Raw genomic sequence first — 12,781 nt, 5'->3', positions numbered from 1 at the left:
GGCTCTTCACCCTTCACAAAACTTTTATCCAGTACAGGAGACCTGAATGTATTTTATGTAATTTCCACTGGTTTAGATATTAAGTAGGTTTAAACTCAGAACTTTTGTTTTTTTTCTGTCAGCAAGAAATATAGCAGTCTCCAGAGTAACTTCATTACTTTGTCACTTTGGAAAAAATACTGGTAACATTTAAAAAGAAGTCCAAAATCACACAAACACAAAATTAAGATAATGCAAGTATGTTTTCCAAATCCCAAGTCAGCTTGACCACTGGAAGCTGTATCACTGCACTGAACAGAGAACAAGTATCTTTGTAGGATCAGTACATATTTGGATTAGATAACATGGTAAAGCACATGAAGGACAGGGAGATGATTCAAGACAGCCAGCATGGCTTTACTGGGGGCAAATCCTGCCTGACCAACCTAGTGGCTTTCTACGACAAAGTGACTATGTCAGTGGGTAAGGGATGACCTATGGATGTGATCTGCAAGGTCTCTGACACAATCCCCCACAACATCCTACTTAAGCGCTCAATGGCTTGAAGTCCAGATGGAGAGCAGTGACAAGTGCTGTCCCTCAGGGGTCCATACTGGGACCTGTGCTGTTCAGTGTTTTTATCAACAATATAGACAGTGGGATTGGGTGTACCATCAGCAGGTTTGCAGATGACACCAAGCTGAATGGTGCTGTCAATATACCAGAGGGACAGGATGTCATCCAGAGGGACCTGGACAAGCTGGAGAGGTGGGCCCAAGTGAACCTCATGAGGTTAAACAAGAGCAAGTACCTGCACCTGGGCTGGAACAATCCTCACTATCAATACAGACTGGGGAATGAGGTGTTAGAAAGCAGCCCTGTGGAAAAGGACTTGGGGGTGATGATGGACGAGAAGCTGGACATGAGCAGGCAGTGTGTGCTTGCAGCACAGAAGGCAAATCACAACCTGGGCTGCATCACAAGGTGTGTGGCCAGCAGATCAAGTGAGAGGATTTTGCCTCTTCATTCTGCTCTGGTGAGACCTCACCTGGAATACTGCATCCAGGTCTGGAGCCCTCAATATAGGAAGGACATGGACCTGATGGAGCAGGTCCAGCGGAGGGCCATGAAAATGATCAGGGGGCTGGAGCACCACTCCCACAAAGACAGGCTGAGGGAGCTGGGGTTGTTCAGCCTGGAGAAGAGAAGGCTCCAGGGAGACTTAGTAATGGCTTTCCAGTACCTGAAGAGTAACTATGAGAAGGCCAGAGAACTGGCAGATGAGCTCACCAAGCCACTGTCCACTATTTACCACCAGTTCTGGCTCATTGGAGGGGTTCCAGATGACTAGAAGCTGGCCAGTGTGACGCCCATCTACAAGAACGGCCAGATGGAGGAACCTGAAACTACAGGCCTGTCAGCCTGACCTCAGTGTCAGGCAAGATTATGAAGCAGATCATTTGAGGGCAAACACAGTGCACCTGCAGGATGGCCAAGGGATCAGACCCAGCCAACACAGATTTAAGAGGCACCTAAATCAGGCACCTGCCTGACCAACCTTATCTCCTCTTATGACCAGGTGACCTGCCTAGTGGATGTAGGGAAGGCTGTGGATGTAGCCTACATGGACTTCAGCAAGGCCTTCGACACCATCCGCGACAGCAAACTCCTGGCCAAGCTGTCAGCCCATGGCTTGGACAGCAGCACTCTGCGATGGGTTAGGAACTGGCCGGAGGGCCGAGCCCAGAGAGTGGTGGTGAATGGTGCCACATCCAGCTGGCAGTCAGTCCCTAGTGGTGTCCCCCAGGGATCAATGCTGGGCTCCATCCTGTTCAATATCTTTACTGATGATCTGGACAAGGGGATTGAGTCCATCATCAGTAAGTTTGCAGATGACACCAAGCTGGGGGCAGGTGTTGATCTGTTAGAGGGTAGGAGGGCCCTGCAGAGGCACCTTGACAGGCTGGACAGATGGGCAGAGTCCAACATGATGGCATTCAACAAGTCCAACTGCTGGGTGCTGCACCTTTGTCAAAACAACCCCATACAGTGCTACAGGCTGGGGACAGAGTGGCTGGAGATCAGCCAGGCAGAAAGGAACCTTGGGGTGCTGATTGACAGCTGGCTGAACATGAGCCAGCAGTGTACCCAGATGGCCAAGGAAAGCCAATGGCATCCTGGCTTGCGTCAGAAACAGTGTGGCCAGCAGAAGCAAGGAAGTCATTCTGCCCCTGTACTCAGCACTGGTTAGGCCACACCTTGAGTACTGTGTCCAGTTCTGGGCTCCTCAATTTAAGAAGGATACTGAGATACTTGAACGTGTCCAGAGAAGGGCAATGAGGCTGGTGAGAGGCCTCGAGCACAAGCTCTATGAGGAGAGGCTGAGGGAGCTGAAGAGAAGAGGAGGCTCAGGGGTGATCTTACTGCTCTCTACAACTACCCAGGCAATCAGCACCAGAACAAGAGGACAGAGTCTCAAGATGCACCAGGGGAAGTTTAGGCTCCAGGTGAGGAGAAAGCTCTTCACAGAAAGAGTAATTTGCCATTGGAATGTGCTGCCCAGGGAGGCAGTGGAGTCACCATCCCTGGAGGTGTTTAAAAAAAAAAACATTGGATGTGGCACCTGGAGCCATGAGTTAGTTGTCATGAAGTGTTAGGTTTTAGGTAATAGGTTGGACTTGATGATCTCTGAGGTCTTTTCCAATCTGGTTGATCCTGTGATTCTGTAGAGAGGGACTGTTTACAAAGGCCTGCAGTGATAGGATGAGGGGCAATGGCTTCAAACAAGAGAAGAACAGCTTTAGATTGGATATTAGGAACAGGTTCTTTACCATGAGGGAAGTGGAACACTGGAACAAGTTGCCCAGGGAGGTGGCTGGGACTCCATCCTTGGGGATATTCAAGGTGAGGCTCAACAAGGCTCTGGGCAATCTGATCTAGTTGAGGATATCCCTGCTGACTGCAGGAGGGTGGGACTAGATGACCTTTGGAGGTCCCTTCCAACCCAGACCATTATATGATTCTATGATGTGTCAGTACAGAGTCCAGCACCACAGCTTTCCAACTCCAAGCAGGACCTTTCATTGCTATTACCTCTAGAAGTATTGGTAAACATTGTAGAGTAGTATTATATACAGTATTACAAAACATAATTTAAAAAGTTCTGACTTGTCCTTCTAATTTTCCAAAGCTCTAATCTATTATTTACATTGCTAAAATATAAAAGTATAGATTAGCAATTGTTTTCTTCAGTGAGATACAGACCTTTAAAAACAAACAAACACACACACTCACACACACACAAACACAACAACAAACCCAAATCTACAAATCAACAGAATAAAAAAGCAGAACAACAACTGCATGGTATCACACAGTTAATCAGCAATGGCACCATTTCATTGCAGGACAAGACAATTAAAAGCCCTGACTGCTATGATTTCAACTCCATGTCTCCTCAATCAAAAGCTCCTATAAGCTCCTTTCCTTTGAGTCAGTTCTGTCACTCATATAGCTGCCCAAGTCAACATCAGAAACTGATCTATTTGTAAACTCACGTGGGACAAAAGAAAGGGCATCAGTCTCAAAGACAACATTCAGTGCCAGCTTCCTCTCATGAGAAGATGTCAGATGTAAAACAAGCACAGAGAGGTATGCATGTACTCTGATATTAGAGCTTGCTTTATATTTGATAAATACAACAAATAAGCAATGACAGATGTCCTTCATTTCCTCCTGGACACATGCTTTGTCCCACCAAGTAAGATTACTTCAGTAGAGTAGCAGTTGGGCAAAAGCACTAATACCTGGATCTGCTCCACATGAAGTGACACAGCAACAAAATTACTATGAACAGACGAACTTCAACGTATTTCATGCTGCTCAATGACATATTAGGAAATATCAAATTCATATATGGAAACAATCTGCAAACTGTATCATTGCCCTCTCAATAACATGTCTTTCGACTCCTTCCCAGTTTTAAAAAGCACCACAAAATAATTAAGTCCTCTGGTCAGTTCAGGCTTCAGAGGAATGTACATGTCAGCAGCACACGGTTTTAATTTCCCTCACTATTCCTTTTTACCCATATCATGCTTATCACTGATTGCCCATTGGAATGGGCTGCCCAAGGAGGTGGTGGAGTCGCCATCATTGGAGGTGCTTAGAAGGAGACTTGATAGGGTGCTTGGTTGCATGGTTTAGTTGATTAGGTGGGTTGGATGATAGGTTGGACGCGATGATCTTGAAGGTCTCTTCCAACCTGGTCCATCCTATTCTATTCTATCCTATTCTATCCTACCCAGGGTAAATATAAAGAAGGAAGAAAAAGGGAAGGAGAAGGAGAGGACTGCAAGGCTAAACCAAGTCCTTACCTGACTGAACCCCATGGATAGGCTAGAGCTCTAAGTGACACCAAGACCCCTGACTTCTTCCAGAATATGGGACCCCAGCACAATCCTCTCATCCCCACCACTCTTCACTGGTGCCATATATGCAATTCTCTTGCTTTTACACACATCGGGGAGAAGAACATGCACCACTGTAGCTTGGAGGAGGGGAAAAGCTAAAGGCAATTTTCCTCCATCCCCTGATATATTGTATTTCTGAAGCAGGCATGCAAATAACGCCATCTTGACTCCAGTAAGAGGCATGGAGGTAAAGAAACATTCAACCTAAATCAGGCAGCACAAGACTAGCATCAACACTTCAAAACTTCAATTTCACTGGAATCACAAAAGATGTTTTACTTGCTACTAGTATTTTTGAGGCACACAGGCACCTTACCCATGCTCTGGTGGAGTCAGTCCGAGCGTCTACAGGAAGGAATATGCTAGAACACTGACAGCCAGAAAAACAGCAGTAAGGCTAAAAGATTTTTAAAAAATAATAGTCAAATACTGTACATTGCCTTTAGCTACAAACAGAATTACCTGTCTCAACATGCAGAACAGTTATGGTCTCTACAAACCCATATAAACAGTCAGTGTGTGAAATTACTCTTCATAGAATCAACAAGGTTGGAAAAGACCTCAAAGATCATCAAGTCCAACCCGTCACCCAAGACGTCATGACTACCAGGCCATGGCACCAAGTGCCATGTCCAATCCCCTCTTGAACACCTCCAGGGAGGGTAACTGCACCACCTCCCTGGGTAGCCCATTCCAACAGCTAACAACTCTCTCTGTGAAGAACTTTCTCCTCACCTCAAGCCTAAACTTCCCCTGGCGCAGCTTGAGACTGTCCTCTTGTTCTGGTCCTGGTTGATTCTCACATTACAACTCTGAGAAGGCAGCAAGCAAGTTAGTTCACCAACTACTAGGGTAGATAAACTTTATAGGTTATCTAAGAAAACCAACTTTGGTAGTACAGTAGCACCATCTGTAGTCTAAAGACAGTCCTGCAGTGAGTTTACCCATAATGACAACCACACAGAATCACCAATACTTTTAGCCTAGTTTCTTTGCCTTGAGAAATCATGCCGCTTGTGTCTTCTAACAATCCAATTTAACTAACCACCCACTACTGGCCAAATATAATAAAGAAGTCTTAATTTTTTCCCTATAGATCTTGGGAAAATAGGTGGATAAACAATGGAAAATGACCCTGTAAATGGGAAAGTAGAACACAAGTTTACATATTTATGGACACCAGAAAAAAATGTATTGCTGAAAACTCCTCCAAAAAGCCCTACCGTAGAAAGAAGTTCAAGCAGAGCACACCATCCTGGTTTTGCCAAAGACACATTAATCACGGGAGACTAAGCCACATGAAACAAGAAGTCATTAGTTCTAATGCTTATGGATTTATTTATTTTTTTCAGTGATCTCACTGGCCTGACAAGGGACAGGATGGGGTACTGATGCTCTTTGCAGGGCCTGGCAGAGTGGACGCTGCAGCACTTGCACTGGGTCTCAGTTCCAAGCCAACTTTAAACTAGAACAAGTTACTCATCATAAAAAAACAGTGAAAACACTGTTTTCCTTTTGTTTTTACACAAGGAACCTCTTTGAGCAGAACACTTGTACTTAGAGCATCACTGTTTAAGATCTTTGTCAGTGACAGGGACAGACTGCACCTTCAGCAAGTTTGCCAATGACACCAAGCTGCGTGGTGCAGTCAATACACTGAAGGGAAGGGATGCCATCCAAAAAGACCTTGACAGGCTGGAGAGGTTGGCCAGTGCAAACCTCATGAACTTCAACAAGCCCAAGTGTATGGTCCAGTACATAGGCAAGGGCAATCTCTTACACAAATATAAGGCTAGGTCATGAGTGAATTGAGAGCAGTCCTGTGGAGAAGGACTTGGGGGTACTGGTGGATGAAAAACTGAGTATGAGGCAGCGATGTGTACCCACAACTTAGAAAGTCAATTGTATCCTGGGCTGCATCAAAAGAAGCATTGCCAGCAGGTCAAGGGAGGTTTCATAGTTTCATAGTTTCATTCAGGGTTGGAAGGGACCACAAGGATCATCTAGTTCCAACCCCCCTGCCATGGGCAGGGACACCTCACACTAGATCAGGCTGGACAGAGCCTCATCCAGCCTGCTCTTAAACACCCCCAGGGACGGGGCCTCGACCACCTCCCTGGACAACCCATTCCAGGGTTTCACCACTCTCATGGTGAAGAACCTCCTCCTCACATCCAGCCTGAATCTCCCCACCTCCAGCTTCATTCCATTCCCCCTAGTCCTATCACTACCTGATATCCTGAGAAGTCCTTCCCCAGCCTTCCTGTAGGCCCCCTTCAGATACTGGAAGGCGACAATTAGGTCTCCTCGGAGCCTTCTCTTCTGCAGACTGTACAGCCCCAACTCCTTCAGAGGTGATTCTCCCACTCTGTTTTATTCTGCTGAGACCCTACCTCGAGTTCTTACATTCAGTTCTGGGACCCCCCGGCATAAGAAACACATCATCCTGCCCAAGTGGATCCAGAGGAGGGCCATGAAGATGACCATGGGTCTGGAGCACCCTCCCTCCCTATGAGGACAGGCTCAGAGACTTGAGGCTGTTGAACCTGGAGGAAAAAAAGGCTCCAGGCATACCTTATAGCAGCCTTCCAGTACTTAAAGGAAGCCTGTAAGAAAGATTTGGAGGGACTCTATCAGGGAGTGTAGTGATAGGATGAGGGATAATGGTTTCAAACTGAAAAACTGTAGATTTAGATTTGATATTAGAAAGAAATTACTTTCTGTTAGAGGGGTGAGACACTGGAATAGGTTCCCAGAGACAACATGGATGTTTCCTCTCTGGAAGTATTCAAGGCCAGGCTGGATGTGGCTCTGAGCAACCTGATCCAGTGGAAGGTGTCTCTGCCCATACCAGGGGTTTTGGAGATAGATGATCTTTAAGGTCTTTTCAACTGAAATCATTCTATGATATTTTAACTACATTAGCATAGTGATGCTGGTGTCAGTTTTGCTCATCTGGACAAACACCAGACATATATGACTAGCAGGAGGAACACTCTGGTATCGAACCAGTTACAATTTTAACAGATTACTGACATAGCATTTCTAATGTTTGCATGTTATTTACTTTTATGATCCAGAGACTAATTAAATCTGCAAACCTATAAAATGCACTGCTGGCAAACCTAAATCAGAGTATAGTATTGGCTATTACAGAGAATTGTTGATTTCCAAATACTGTTGTAACCAGAGTTAACCAAAGCTAATTTCTTGTTTGTACCATGAACTGCAGGTTTTCTCCCCCATGGCCAGTAAAAAACATCCTAATCTTAATTAGGCATACACCCAGAAAGTGAAAACTACAAGTATGAGAACTGAAGTTACTATTTGCCAAGGCCTGGTTACATTTAATGCTTACAAGGAAAACCAGAACTGCATAGTTTTCACATTAGTGACAGGCTAGTCCCAGCTTCATTTTTTGATGAACAAAATGCTTCTGATAAACTTCATTCTAGGAACACAGAAGAGACTGTAGCCAGGAGACACAAGTCAGGTATAGTGTGAAAGTTGCAAGTGCAATATGGTAAAAAAAACAAACCAAACAAACAAAAACCCTGTCCTGACTCTGAAGTGCAACAAAAAGAAATAACCAAGAATGTTTTCAACAAGTAACTACCAGACTTCAAACAGAATCTGAGAAATAGAATACAGAATTTCTTCAATTTGCATATGTAGATGACAATAGAACTATTTACCTTTTATTTTGTTTTAACCCAAAGTGTTGGCACTGTATCTACAATTCCAGCTCAGTCATGAAAACTGAAATACACCTTCTAGACTTCCAAAGGACTGCAACCAAAAAAACAGGAAAGGGGGAAAACTCAGGTATGAAATTTGAAGCAGCAGGATATGGAGCAAAAACTGCAGTAACTGTTGCTGTTGATAAAGGCCACAAGCCTTTGAAAAAAAATACAATAATTTATCATAAAAAATGAATTAACACAAGAAAAGACCACTGAAGATCACACAGACATGATAAAATTAAGTAGGCTAAACTCACACGGAAGGGAATGATTCTTAAAACAGTTAGAAATTTACACACTTTACTGAAGCATTATTCAAACTTTCAGAGATTATAACAACCAGTAATATCTCATGTTAAAAAGTGAGACAAGTTACACAGGGGAAATATCTTTTCATCTTGTCTTCTTATCAGCTACTCTCAGATCTTCATACGCAAAATTATGAATGTCTTAGGCACTTACATAATTAACTCAGCTTTGGCCACTGCTTATCATCCCACATGCAACTTAAAACCTTGCTGAGAATCCACGCACTTGAGGTCAAGTGACTGGACTATCAGCACTTAACAATAAATTTGAGTGAGGCAATCACAAGGCAGTAACCAGGATAATCACCCACCACTAGAGTTAGGAAGCTGCATGCTCCACAGGCTGCCACCATAAACTGCTTCCTGCGGTTTCCAAGACATTACACCATTCACTTACCTTCAGTAAGGTTTTCCTCAATGCCTCCTACAGTGCCCTGCCATTACAGAGAGCTGCAAGAACTATACAAAGTCCACCACCAAATTACCAATACTTGTTCTTGATGCTCAGTGCCTTCATTTAAAAGGCAACGTGTCTGTTTTTCCAATACATGTTCCTTACCAGGGATTCAGCTTGATAATTGAAGTATGTAGGAAGACAAAGCTTTATTAGCCTATTCATAGTAACATACATTGTCAGTTAGCAAAGGCTGCAGAAACACAGGTGCCATTACCAATCAAACCTTCTGAAAGCTAAGGTATCTCTCCCTGAATTTAGCTGCTACCCTTCTATTTTGAAGATAAACAATATTCTGACAAGGACTTACTTGCAAATTTTTACCACCTCACAGCTGCTAGTAATGCAAAGAGCAAACAGAATGTTTAGGTAAACATCTCTGTATCTGTTAAACCGAAAATCAAACCAGTGTCCGGTTAGAGCTACTAAACAACAGATACAACACAATTCTGGAGTCAGCAGCTCTAATTTCTGTGGGGCAGTAGTGGGTTTCATCCTGTCTGCCCAGCACAAGAGAATGCAACAGTACTCCTGAAACAACGGCACAAAGAAGAAATTTTACTGACCAACTCAGAGCATTTTGGGAAACTGAGACTAAGGATTAGACAATATAATCAGGAAAGTAAGACAGAATGAACTGAAATTCTGATGAAGTACAGGATTGCAATCTAGTGCAAATGCCCAGTGTTATGTTCCAACATTACAAAACAATGACACACTTCTATATTTTAATCACTTTTTAAAATTTCCCTATTCTGAGGGAAGCCATAAGCTCAAATAAATTGACCTGGTTCTGAAAACTTACTGAACCAGAAGCAGAAAGAACTATAAATCCAACTCTGCACACAGTCTTTCCTTAAAAATCTGCTACATTTTTGAGTACTCAGCGGTTGCAGCTTCTGCATTTAAAGCAGTTGTCCCAACTGCTGTAAGGGCTGTGAAAGAAACACTACCATAAAACCTTGAGGGAAGGCTGTAAATGCAATCCAGAGGAAGACTTCAGTAAAAAGCAAGAAAAAAATCATGGATTTTAAAAAGTATTCTATTTTTTATAACAGAGCCACAAGAATTTGTTCACAGTTTGTACAAATCAAAGTAACAGAGTTTTTGTTGGGATTTGGGTTTTTTTTGGTAAATAAATCCTGTGTAAATCTGGTACAGTGCCAGCAGCAGGGGCAGGAAATAGCCTGGTTAGCGAGATAGGAGAATTCTGTGACTAGCATGGACATCTGAATGTGCACATGTGATGTATTCCTATTGTGACTATGACTCCAGAGACAGTTAAAAAAATGAGTAATTGTTCACATTGAAACTCAATAGTGACATACACTAATGGAGACATTTGACCTTATTTACTCACATTTCAATTTTAGACATTACTTTACTCTAGACAAGAGACACCCAAATAACTTAACTTGACACAGCCCAGCAGAAAAACACCTAACAGCAATCTCACAGTGGAAAAGGGGAACTTCAGAGTAGCATCCCTTCTGGTACAATGTCTGTAAAGGCAGGGAAGGAAGCACAAAATAAAATAAAATAAAAATATTGCTTCTCCAGAGCACTTGCTGGCCTTGCAACAAGCTACTTCCTTTTGCTGATAAGTAAAAAGCAGAATTGCTACTGTCTTCCATTTTTCAGGACCTGTTTTTCAGGCACCTTTCTTAAACTCAATTTGTGTATCCCTACAACCACCCTAACCATCTGCCCTATTCTTCCCTTCTGCAGAATGTGGCTAATCCTATCTAGTAAATGCATCCATTCCCCACCACTTCTGAAAGCTAAGACATATATATTCGTAAGGGTCACATTCAACCTTTCTCCAATTTCTCAAACCATAAAAGCAGGAGTCATGCAAGGCACACCAATGTCAAGGTTAAAGCAACTGGGGAAAAAACAAACTTGCAACTTATGTTAAAATTAGAAGGAAGTTTGAAGGAGACAGAGATGCTACAGACAATGCCTTGAAGTATTCTAAAGAAACCTAAAAACACTCCATGTTGTTGTCTTACAACAACATCAGAAGGGGGAAATGTAGGGCTTTTCTGTATTCACTAAGTGTCTCAAACTAATATTGTACGGAAGAACTAGTATCAGCATAACAATTTCAGTTTAAAGAAATATTCAAATTCAGCTGTACATAACTTTCTCCCAGAGGAACCAGGGGAGAAAGTATGTGATCTGTTGTCTGTACACTCTAGGAAAGAACAAACAGCATGCTGGGGAGAAAAGAGGTGGCACTTGGTGGGGGGGAGAATTTACTTAAAACAGTGAGAGTAATTTTACCATTTACTGCTAATGCTAGCTGAAAAATGTGGGGGTTTCAGTAAGCAAGCCTGTAGATCAAAATTTTACAGATTCTAAGTTTTCAGAACAACTTACAACAGAGAAGCTTCTAACAGCACACAAAAAAATTAAGTAACGTTAAAACACTTCTAAAATCAGCTATGAAATGTAATTAAGCTCATTCACACAATTTTCAACAGAGATGAAGAGCACCAGAATATAGTCACAGTAAGATGACATAAAAAGAAGAATCCTTTCAAGTGCACCTTGTCTCCTTGTACATCCCTGCCTCCTCTGCAGAGACACCACCAATCACGTGAACTCAGTCACCAATCTGATGAGAAAAAAAACAAACACATTCACTTTTGGTGCATCAGTTACCTGTAAGATCAAAAAGCTGAAGTGAAAACCCTACAGGTATGTGACAGCTAGGTCCAGAAAGAAGGCAGTGGAGAGGCTTGGCTTCACCTTGAGGAGAGACCAGAGGGAAAAAACACAACCTGCTGCTTCAACACAATTGAGTGCAATGTAAAATAGAACTCTGTCACTCTTCTGGCTGCAGCTGAAGCCATGGGTAAGTCGACTGACCTTTGTGCTTTCCACTGACACTGTCAGAAGTCACTGAAAGCCCTCAAGATGCACAGGTAATAACCGAAAGCACTGACCCTGCTTCCTCAATCATGCTGTCGAAACAGTCCAGTTTAGCTGGAATATATTTGTTAGCAGGATTTTTCCAACTTCAAACACTTTATATTAGGTAACCTAAAGTACTTAACATTACACTAGCAAGTCTCATATACTCAGTATTCCTAGTTGCAGGGGGTAAGAGAGGGACTTCAGAAGATGAGAGTAGTAAACTTTAGTCAGGGTCAGCTGAAAAACCAATACAATTTTTTCCTTGCAGCAGTGTAATAGTACCCTTGTAATAGCCAATAGTAGCCCTGTACTAGCCATGCCTTGCTCAGTATTTACATCTTATCTTTGAAGACTAACCTGTAGCATGGCTACACAAACGTAAACACACAACGCTGCTATGAAGCCCTGACCTACATCTGGCCACTTGCGTGCAAACCATGGGTTTACGCTACAACAGCCCTAATAGTACAGCACCAAACACACACTAAAATAAACAAGAAATCTCCTATCAGCAAGGCCTGAAAGAAGTACAAAGCATGCATTTCTGAGCCAAGATCAGTAGTGTGTAGCAAGATTTCACTGTGATAGAATCACTATTTCTGCAGAAATCTACAAAAAGAAAAAATAGTCATTATTGGGCAAAGGACTAATGTAAAGCTTAGACCCAAACAGTTAATCTTAATTTGACTCCCAATGACACCTTCTCCCCTTCAGGAACTCTTCTTTACGATGTTTAATTAGAACAGAATGACCCATCAAGTCTGAACACACTTCACTTCTACAGCAGCTCTCAAGCACACCTCTGACTGTGGCTAGTTCCCTCCATTACAAAGTTTGTTACAGCGCTAATGTACTGACTTAGAAACATCTATTTTCAAACAGAAATTCAAACAAAATCATCTG

The 12,781-nt window shown here is 42.8% G+C and overlaps 1 protein-coding gene across 8 annotated transcripts in view; it reads right to left on the bottom strand.

Annotated features, from left to right (window-relative positions):
* Nucleotides 1-12,781, bottom strand: part of MAP3K4 (mitogen-activated protein kinase kinase kinase 4) — a 73,710-nt gene that overhangs the window by 54,511 nt on the left and 6,418 nt on the right. The window lies entirely within an intron of this gene.

This window comes from Melanerpes formicivorus, unplaced genomic scaffold (genome assembly GCF_026170545.1).
Source record: "Melanerpes formicivorus ecotype bairdi unplaced genomic scaffold, bMelFor1.0.p_v2 SCAF_2, whole genome shotgun sequence".
Lineage (NCBI taxonomy): Eukaryota > Metazoa > Chordata > Aves > Piciformes > Picidae > Melanerpes > Melanerpes formicivorus.
Note: the sequence above shows the minus strand (reverse complement) of the source record. Positions and strands in the feature narration are given on the sequence as shown.